The sequence below is a fragment of the Panthera onca genome, chromosome E3, assembly GCF_046562875.1.
Source record: "Panthera onca isolate mPanOnc1 chromosome E3, mPanOnc1 haplotype 2, whole genome shotgun sequence".
NCBI lineage: Eukaryota > Metazoa > Chordata > Mammalia > Carnivora > Felidae > Panthera > Panthera onca.
In genome coordinates, this window is record NC_138354.1 from 34,398,173 (window position 1) to 34,408,644 (window position 10,472).

The window sequence follows — 10,472 nt, forward strand, 5'->3', positions numbered from 1 at the left end:
CATGACCTGAGCTGAAGTTGGACACTTAACACACCGAGCCACCCAGGCGCCCCCAGATTTATTTTTTAAAGGGTTAGGAGCGTTGCTTTCACATTTTGTGAAACTAAAGCTCCATTTGCTACTGAGCAACAATAACAGTGTTGGATTCACGTCCCTTATCCTCATCAGAGGACTTCAAAGTAGAAAGGGAATTATGCGGGACCTGGAGATACATCCCTTGCTGCTGCTGTATCTTTTTTAAAAGGAATCATAAGAATAATTTGTGAAATAATTTTGATTAATGATTCAGTAAAGTGAATCTCAGTCTTGACTGCACACGAGGAACACGACACCGAACAGATTTTGTTTTTTTAAGTAACCTTTACATCCAATGTGGGGCTCGAACCTACAACCCCAAGATCGAGAGTCGCACACTCTTCCGACCGAACCAGGCAGGCACCCCAGAGACATTTATCTAACAGGTTCACCTAGACGCTGTAATACAGGGAGGGGAACCACCAGGTACATAGGTAGACAAGCAACCAATAGGTTGGGACAACTGGATATCCATATGCAAAAGAATGAAGGCGCATCCCTATTTCACACCATATACAAAAGGTCGATTCAAAGACTCATTGACCCGGAGGTGCCTTGGTGGCTCAGTCTGTTGAGCATCTGACTCTTGATTTCAGCTCAAGTAATGATCTCACGGTCGGGAGATCGAGCCCTGTGTCAGGCTCCGCGCTGAGACTACAGCTTGCTCTGAATTCTCTCTCCTTCTCACTGTGCCCCTTCCCTGCTTGTGGTCTCTCTCTCAAAATAAATAAATAAACATTAAAAAAAAAAAAATCAATGACCTTACCTGGATCACTGTTCTTCCTTCCACACAGCAATATTCCTTAGTACCCACTTCTTTATCAAAAACAAGAAAGAAACTTAGATGACAAGGCGTTTTGGCATTTGAAAAGTAACCCTAAGAACTGTATTATGCAAAGCGAGATTACTCAAGGCTTCCTGGCATTGAGTTCCATGAACTTGTCTTTCTGAACTTTAGATTCTGACAAGATGAGGAGGAGGGGCGGGGTGTGGAGAGAGGAGGGAGAGCACGGAGGAGTTTCCAGGATTCAAATGTGCATCGCTGCTACAAAATCGCATGTTGGGGCAGGAAAGCCAGCTCCCGGAGGCTCTGGGAGCAGGAGCTGCACAAACACCAGAAGAGGCATTTCTCAGCGACGTGCATTACAATGTAACTAGTTGATTCTCTGCATTTTCCTCCTCTCCAATGAGAAGTAGTCGTATTAACGCTGCTAAGAATTATTGAATTCAAAGGTATGTTTTTGTAGACAGGAGGAAAGAACAAATCAGAAGGATGGGATTAATCATTTATCTGATCACCTAGTTCACGTGCTATGAGCTTTACAAACCCTGGGTTTTTTCCCTGGGTCTCCCCGCCTTCCTCTTCCCTGAATTCACACTGAAGTCAGCCTGTTGCTCACTGCCTGAGGGGGGTTGGGGGTGGGGCATAGCAGGGGGTAAAGTAGAAGAAATCCTCAGAGCTTTTGTTTTCCAAAGTCAGTTATGGGGACCGAAGATGCACCGTGTTGTGAAACTGCAGAATGGCTTCATTTGTTTGCTAGAGTTTGTGTAGAAAAAAGAAAGCTGTGTAACCCTAGTGGCCAAACGGCTCCTTGGAGAAACGGCTGATTTTAGGTCTGGAGCAGCAAGCGTGCCTGGGGAGCACGGCAACAGGAGCCATGGCAAACGGTGCCAAGTTCAAGAGTCTCCCATGGGGCGTCTGGGTGGCTCAGTCGGTTGAGCGTCCGACTTCGGCTTAGGTCATGATCTCACAGTTCTTGGGTTCGAGCCCTGCGTCGGGCTCTTTGCTGACAGCTCAGAGCCTGGAGCCTGCCTCGGATTCTGTCTCCCTCTCTCTGCCCCTCCCCTGCTCATGCTCTGTCTCTCTCTCTCTCTCAAAAACAAATAAACAAACAAACAAAAAAGTCTCCCATAGGCCGATGAGGGGATGATGTGAGTATCCAATAGGAGAACTGAAACAGGGTGAAAGATAGCAAATATATTTAAATCTATAAACTCAGGGGCACCTGGGTGGCTCAGTTGAGCATCCGACTTCGGCTCAGGTCATGATCTCGCCGTCTGTGAGTTGGAGCCCTGCATCAGGCTCTGTGCTGACAGCTCAGAGCCTGGAGCCTGCTTCAGATTCTGGGTCTCTCTCTGTCTCTGTTCTTCCCCTCAAAAATAAATAAATAAACTTAAAAAAAAAAAAAAAAAGAAGGCAAGACATGCCTTTGTCCTTTAAAAAATAATAATAAATAATGCAATCTACAAACTCAAGGGCGCCTGGGTGGCTCAGTCGGTTAAGCTTCCGATTCTTGGTTTCAGCTCAGGTCAACATGGTTCATGAGTTCAAGCCACACGTCGGGGTCCTTGCTGACAGCTCGGAGCCTGCTTGGGATTCTGTCTTGCCCTCTCTCTCTCTGCCCCTCCCCTGCTCGCTCCCTCGGTCTCTCTCAAAAATAAATAAATTTTTAAAAATCTATAATCTCATAATCAGACAAAAAAAAAAAGCCTCACCTTGGCAGATGCTAAGAAACCAACTCATTATTTTGGAAACTGCCAAATAAAGGGGAAGAAACAAGTATTTGTTCTGTCTTCTGAGAGTAACCCTGCCTAACGCGGGGGGCCGAAGCAGAACAGCCCGGGCTTGTGCCGCAGCAGCAGAGACCTGGGTGATTTATTCCCACATCTTTGCATCCCTTTGCAAGAAAAGTTGCCGAGAGTATCTTCCCTCCTCTGTTTTGGGTTTTTTGTTGTTTTTTTTTTTTCCTTCCACTAGGACTCCCACCAGGTGAGAAACCAGAGTCGGGCTTGGCTGGGCGGGCAGGCAGGCATCTGCTGGGGCCGCCTCCTCCCTGGAGCCAACTCCTAATCCCGATGCCCACGGTGGTCCAACCCCCACTCCCACTCCCCCCCCCCCCCCCCCCCCCCCCGCTGCGGAGGCTATGCAGATGGAGTGCTACCCAGCTCACCTCCTCCGCCCGCCAGCCCGTTGGCCCCCAGCCTGGCCAGTGCCGGGAAGGAAAACCTGCGAACCAGCCCTCTGGCTGCTGTGCATACAGCATGAATTTTGCATCCCAGGAAGCCAAGCAGCTGGCCCCAAGGACTCTCCTTTTCTGGAGCCATCCGGAGGAAAATGTCCCCCAATTCAGGCAATGTGGGACTCCCACCTCCAATTAAAGGTGTAACAAGGGCTGCAGGGATGCCTGGGTGGCTCAGTCTGTTAAGCGTCTGACTTTTGATGCTTTTGGCTCAGGTCATGATCTCACAGTTGTGGGATCGAGCCCCTCATCAGGCTCCTAGCCTGGTTGGGACTCTCTCTCTCTCCCTCTCTCTCTGTCCCTTCCCTGCTCAGTGCTCTGTCTCTCTCAAAATAAATAAATAAATAAACTTAAAAAAAAAAAAAGTGTAACAGGCATCAGTCCGCTTCTTCAGGAGCTGGTGGCTCATGCACCTGCTGTCCCTTCTCACCTACTCGGGGTCCCTGTCTCTCTGCTTCATTCCCATGTGACACCGTAAACCCAACATGATTGTCTGGACCAGAGTGCTCCTCCAGCTTTCAGGGTGACTCAAGGGAAGGGCAGCCCAGGGCGGACAGACTTAAACTAAAAAGGGAAGGGATTGATTCACATAACTGGAATGCCCAAGGGAGGGATTTCAGGTCTGGCTGGATCCAGCACTCATGTGAGGCTTGGCACTTCCCCCATCCGCGCCCCCCCACATCTGTCTCTTCTTCTCTCTGTTCTCATTTTGTGTCTCTTATCTCTTCTAGCCTCTCTTCCCCATCCCCAGTCTCCTCCCGTTTCCTCCCTCTCCTCCCCCCTCAGTCCCCTCCTCTACTCAGTAGATTCGAACAGCACACAGAAACACTAGTTGTGGCTACCCAAAATGCACTTGAAGCATTGCCAGAATGGATGTGTGTGTGAATCATCCCTCCTTCTCCCCCACCCCTATTTGAGAACCACTGGCCTAAAGGAAGAACCTTTACCTGTGAGATAAAGGAATAGTGGGAGAAGGAGTGTATGGATCCTGAATCTGGATTTCTCTGGAGATCAGATTCCTGGTGCTGATTTTGTGAAACCCTGCGATGAAACCCCTTCTTCTCAGTCCCTGAAGATTTCTGGGTCTTTGCTATTGTTTGTTTATTTTTTTTTTTAATTTTTTTTTGACGTTTATTTATTTTTGAGACAGAGAGAGACAGAGCATGAACAGGAGAGAAGCAGAGAGAGAGGGAGACACAGAATTTGAAACAGGCTCCAGGCTCCGAGCTGTCAGCACAGAGCCCGACGCGGGGCTCGAACTCACAGACTGTGAGATCATGACCTGAGCCGAAGTCGGACGCTCAACCGACCGAGCCACCCAGGCGCCCCTGTTTGTTTATATTTTAATGCTGTGAGAATAAAAGAGACATATATTTGAAAATGTAAAGCAAGGCACACAAATGACAGGACCTTGTTTAAGGTCAAGCAAACCAGTTGTGGGAGCAGGGTTGAATGGTCGCCTCTGCATCGAATTAGTGGCTTTTAAAGATGCATTTAAAAAAATAAAATAAAATTAAGATGCATCGAACTGTGCCTTTGATCTAATAATTGCCTTTTGCTGTGGTGATGTCTCACTGCTGGAACCGAAAGTCACTCTTATTTCCTCCAGCTTAAAGGAAAATGAGATTTTTCTAGGAGCCAAAGTTTAGAAAATGACAGCTCACCCAGACTTGGGTTTAACGGGACCATTTTCTTCCTGAATTTGGGTTGAGGGTGACATCTGGCTCTCCTTCTGAACTTAATTCCTTTTATCTGACTGCAAAAAAGCCTACACTCTGAGTTTTCCTTTTTACCCCAGATTTCTGGAAACAACTGAACTTAAGTACAGAGACCATCAAATTCATTGATTATCTTGTCTTGGGCTCCCAGTACATGGATCCTGTCTTCCTTTTAAGAGGTTAGAGGTGACTCTTTTTTCTTTATTTTGACATCTTCGCCCTCTCTGGGTCATAATATTTCAGGAAGGAGTATCTGTAGATACCATTGGGGAAATAAGTAAATATGTCAATTGTTGGATTCTTAAGCTGAATCATATGAAACTGACTTTTCACGGGTCAAAAATAACTGAATATAGGCAATTTCATATGCCACAACTTAGTTTTTATGGGGCTTTGGAGAAGCCACAGGAGGGGCGCCTGGGTGGCTTAGTTGGTTAAGCACCTAACTTTGGCTCTGGTCATGATCTTGCAGTTCATGAGTTCGAGCCCCGCGTTGTGCTCTGTGCTGACAGCTCAGAGCTTGGGGCCTGCTTTTGATTCTGTGTCTCCCTCTCTCTCTCTGCCCCTCCCCTGCTTCTGTCTCTCTGTCTCTCTCTCAAAAATAAATAGACAGCAACAACAACAAAAAGCCATCAGAAACACAGCATCTCGAGGCCAGAGGATGCTCTGGGCCAAGCATAGGCCCAGACTGGGACTGCGGGGGGGTGGGATGGGTGCCGCAAAGCCCACCTGGGATCCTGAGACGAGGGGCTTTGCCTCCTTCCTCCGACGTGGTAACCTCCCTCAAGAGGCCGGCTCTGCTGCTGGTCAATTTGGCAATTTCAAGTTGTCCCCCAGTCCAGTGTGGCTCAGTCAGGGGGGCTGGGAGGGGGAACCTCGATTACAAGCAAAGAGACTCACCGGTCCTTCACTCTGCAGCAGTCACTGGGGTCCTGCTCTGGGCCAGGTACGGTGCTCGGCACCAGAGGCGTCCAACAACCAGTGGATGCAGCCGCCTGGTCTCGGGGCGCCTGGGGGACAGCCCCAGAAATGAGCCATGTCTACAACCCAGTGATTTTTTATTTTATTTTAAGTATCTTGAGAGAGGAAGAGAGAGCGAGCACGAGCAGGGGAGGGGCAGGGGGAGAGAGAATCCCAAGCAGGCTCCATACTGCCAGTGTGGAGCCCAATGCAGGGCTCGAACCCGCAAACCGGAAGATCATGACCTGAGCCCAAACCGAGAGTCAGACGCCCACCCAGGTGCCCCAACGACACGGTGATTTGATGGAGGAGACGACACGAGAGGTATCTGCCTCTCTGCTCCACCAACTTTGGTGTGTGGACCAGCGGCACCGGGGCAAGTGTTAGAAATGCAGAATTCCAGGGGCGCCTGGGTGACCCCGTAGGTTGAGCATCCGACTGCGGCTCAGGTCATGATCTCGTGGTTCCTGAGTGCGAACACCGCATGGGGTTCCCTGCTGTCAGCGCAGAGCCCCCTTCGGACCCTCTGTCCACGTTCCCCACCCCCCACCGCGCATCCCTCCCCCGCCGGTGCTCTCTATCTAAAAGAAATAAATGAACATTAAAATAAAAAAGAAGTGCAGAATTCTAGGCGCCCCTCCAGACTTACTGACTCAGAATCTGCATTTTCTCAAGGTCCCACAGTGGTTTGACTGCACACCGAAGTTTGAAGAGCATGAATCTAACCGAATCAGGGGCAAGGCAGGCTGAGGCGTGATGTGTGCATGGGGGAGGGGGGGCGGGCTTTGAGCACACTGCCTGGAGATGACAGGTGAGCTGAACGTGTGAGTAGGAGGCAGCCACGGGAGGCAGAGACCCGGTGGTTGCTCTGCCAACCTGCTTCTTCCTTTGGGGCCAGACCACATTCCCAGCTTCCCTTGCGAGTGTCGTCTTGTCGGTGGAATGTGTAGGGAAGCCTGGGGCACCATTTGCAAGCCTGGCCCATGAAAACCTCCAACGTGCTGATCCTCCTTACTCTTTCTCCGTCGGCCAACCAAATGGAGAGGACACTGAGGAGATCAGAGCCACCGAGGACGGACAGAACGTGGGGCCCTGACAGATGGGGTGGCCCCTAGCCAGGGGGCTCCCAACTGGCCAAGGAGCCAGAAATAAATTTCTCTGGGTAAGCCCTGAGATGGGGGGGGGGGGGGGGAGGGGTGGATTTACACAGTTGTCCTCTCCCCACTAGTACAGCAGCCAAGAAAGGAGGGTGACTTCTGTTTCTCTGTTTTGGTTTTAGGAAGGTGACCAGAGGTAGGAACAGGCAGAGGCCACATTAGGAAACCAGGACTTTCAGCGATTTTCTTCAGCTTTTTGGAGTCAGGCAACCGCCGCCCCCCCCCCCCCCCCCACCACCACTAGCAGCTGATGAAGATTACAGACCCTCTTCTTCCCCAGATCCACTCAAACAATTTAACAGATGATTTCAGAGGATTCTCTCTGCAAAGCCCATCTGTGGATACACAGGTGCTCCGTGGGCTCCAGATTAAGAAATGTTTTGGGTGATGGGAAACCACTATTTATTTATTTTTAAGTTTATTTATTTATTTGGAGAGAGAGAATGAGTGGAGGAGGGGCAGAGAGAGAGGAGGGAGAGAGGATCTGAAGCAGGCTCTGTGCTGACAGCAGAGAGCCCAATGTGGGGCTTGAGTTCACGAGCCGCAGGATCATGACCTGAGCCGAAGCTGGACGCCCAACCGACTGAGCCGCCCAGGCATCCGGGGGAGCCACTTTTAAAAAGGAAAGTCATGTCAGAGGTACCTAGAGAACCTTTTCCTAGTAGTCAACTAAGGGTTTTGAATTTGTTTTTTAAGACAGCATGGTCGTTCCCCACAACACTAAACACACTCCTACCGTACAACCCAGTAATCGCACTCCTTTGTATTTGCTCAAATGAGTTGAAAACTCATGTCCACACAAAGACCTGCACACAGATGTGTGCAGCAGCTTTTCTCATCGTTGCCCAAACTGGGAAGCAACCGATTCGTCCTTCAGCAGGTGGCGAATGGAGAAACTGTGTACAACCTGATGAGGGAACGTTTATTCAGCGCTGAAAAGAAAGCATCGAGGTGGCTCAATCGGTTAAGCGTCCAACTTTGGCTCAGGGGCTGATCTCACGGTTTGTGACTTTGAGCCCTGAGTTGGGCTCTGTGCTGGCAGCTCAGAGTCCACTTTGGATCCCCTGTCCCCCTCTCGCTCGGCCCCTCTCCCCATTCTCTCTCTCAAAAATAAATAAACATTAAAAAAAAAAGAAGAGGGTGCCTGGATGGCTCAGTCGTTAAGCACCTGACTTTGACTCAGGTCAGGATCTCACAGTTCCTGAGTTTGAGTCCCACGTCAGGTGAGTACAAGCCCCACTTCGGGTGAACATGAGCCCCAGGTGAGCCCCGCTTCTCTCTCTCTCCTCTCTCTCTCTTCCCCTTGTGGAATTCTCTCTTTCTGCCGCCCCTTCTCGCTTCTCCCTCCCTCTCTCTCTCTCTCAAAAAAAAAAAAAAAAAAAAAGGATTAAAAAAAAGAATAAGAAGAAAGTATCTAGCCATGAAAAGACACGGAGGAACCTTAAATGTACATCACTAAGAGAAAGAAGCCAGACTAAAAAAGCTATATACCATCTGATTCTAACTCGGTGACAAGCTAGAAAAGGCAAAGACTATGGAGACAGTGAGAACAATCCCAGTTGCCACGGTGGGGAGGAGGGAGGGGTGAACGGGATATTTAGGGCAGCGAAACTAGTCTGTATGATACCATAGTGATGGACTCCTGTCATTATACATCTGTCCAAACCCACGGAATGTACACTACGTAGAGTGAACCCTGATGGAAACTACGGACTCTGGGTGATGATGTGTCCATGCAGGTTCATCCACTGTGACAGATGCCCCACTCTGGCAGGGATATTGATAATGGCTGTGCATGCATAGGGGCACAGGGTGTAGGAGAAATCTCTGTAGCTTCTCCTCAATTTTTCCGTGGCCCTTAAACTGCTCTAAAAATACTAAATAATACAGTCTTAAGAAAAAACGGTGAAAGGGGTGCCTGGGTGGCTCAGACGGTTAAGGACCTGGCTTCGGCTCAGGTCATGATTTCATGGTTCGTGGGTTCGAGCCCCACGTCGGGCTCTTTGCTGACCGCTCAGAACCTGCAACCTGCCTCAGATTCTCTGTCTCCCTCTCTCTCTGCCGTCTCCTGCTTGTGCTCTCTGTGTCTGTCTCTCTTAAAAATAAACATTAAAAAATAAAAAAAAAAAACAGTGAGAAAGCAAGATTTTTTCGTAGCTAATATGGCTGGAACACACCTATCTGATAAGGCCACGCACACCTGCATTTACTGAAGACAGGAGAGTCTGACTTTCCAACGTCAGCTGGAACCTAGCTCCCCAGTCTCCGCCCACCGCTTCCGAAGCGGCTCTTTTCTCCCCACGGCCACTAGAGGGTGCCAGACCTTGACGCTGCCCAGGCAGCTGGGGTCGAGGCCCGGGGCGAGCGATCAGCCCCGGGAGGCCCTCCCTGCCCTCCGGGGGAAGGAACAGCAGTCTCTGGAAAGCCCCAGGACTGCAGGTAAACACTCCGCGTCCGAGCACCTGCTGGCCGCTGTTCCAGCCACGCTGACGACCGTCTGGGGAGGCAGTTTCAGGAGACCCAGAGCAACGGCCACCGAGGGCCTGTGGTCCCCTCCCTCTGCATGCCTGAGCCTTGACCCTCCCCCCCCCGCCCCCCCCCCAGCAGCCACGGGGTAGCTCGAAACCCTCCCAGCCCCTCTCCAGACAGTCTGGCTGTGTCTGAGAGCGTGCAGGTCCATTACAGGCTAGAATAACCCTGTAATGGATCAGGCTGCGCTTCCTGTACAAGTCTTGGTTTTCACTTACTGTAAGTAATCCCGCTTCTCCTCCGATGAGACTTGAGAGCAAGAGGAGGAAAAGGGCAGGAGGTTAGCAATGAGTTTGCCTGAACCAACATGGCGGCCGACAATGGCGGCCAAAGCAGTGACTGGGGCCCACCTAGGCCTCCAAGTATAATCCAGGGAGCTCTGAGGAGAGCTGGCTCTGGCAGGTGCTAAGGGCCTGGGGCTCTGGAGGTGGAAGGACTTGGGTTTAAACCCAGCTCTCCCATCTACCAGCCACTCTCCTTACCTTCCCTCTCAGGGCCTCGGTTTCTTCATCTTGAAAGTGGGGTTGATATTCAGGACAGTGTAGGAGCTGATGGCTTCCTAGCACTCACCACAGAAGGGCCTCAACTTAACTCATGGCAGCTAAAATTAGACAGTGGCTTAAAGGAACCGTGTTATTATCCCTCCATTTCTGTGGGTGGACCGGGCTGGCTGGGCTGTGCCATAGCTGATCTTGCCTGGGGGCTCTCTCACGTGGTGGCTGCCGGAGGGGCTGGGGTCACCTGGAGGCTAAACGGAGACCCCTGAGAAGACTGGGCCTCCCTCCCCTCTAAGCTCTTCTGGCCTCTCCTCTCCGCACAGCCTTCTCTGACACGACCCCAGAGCTTGAACTATTGCATCCTGGGACTCCCAAAAGTGCAAGCCAGCCCTCCTGAGGCTTGGGTCTGGAGCTGACAGCAATTCTCATGTGTCATTGCCCACTGGTAAGCCCCAGGCAGCACAGACCCCCTGTGGGAGGGAACTACCCGGAGGGGCGGCTCCCAGAGAAGCGCTG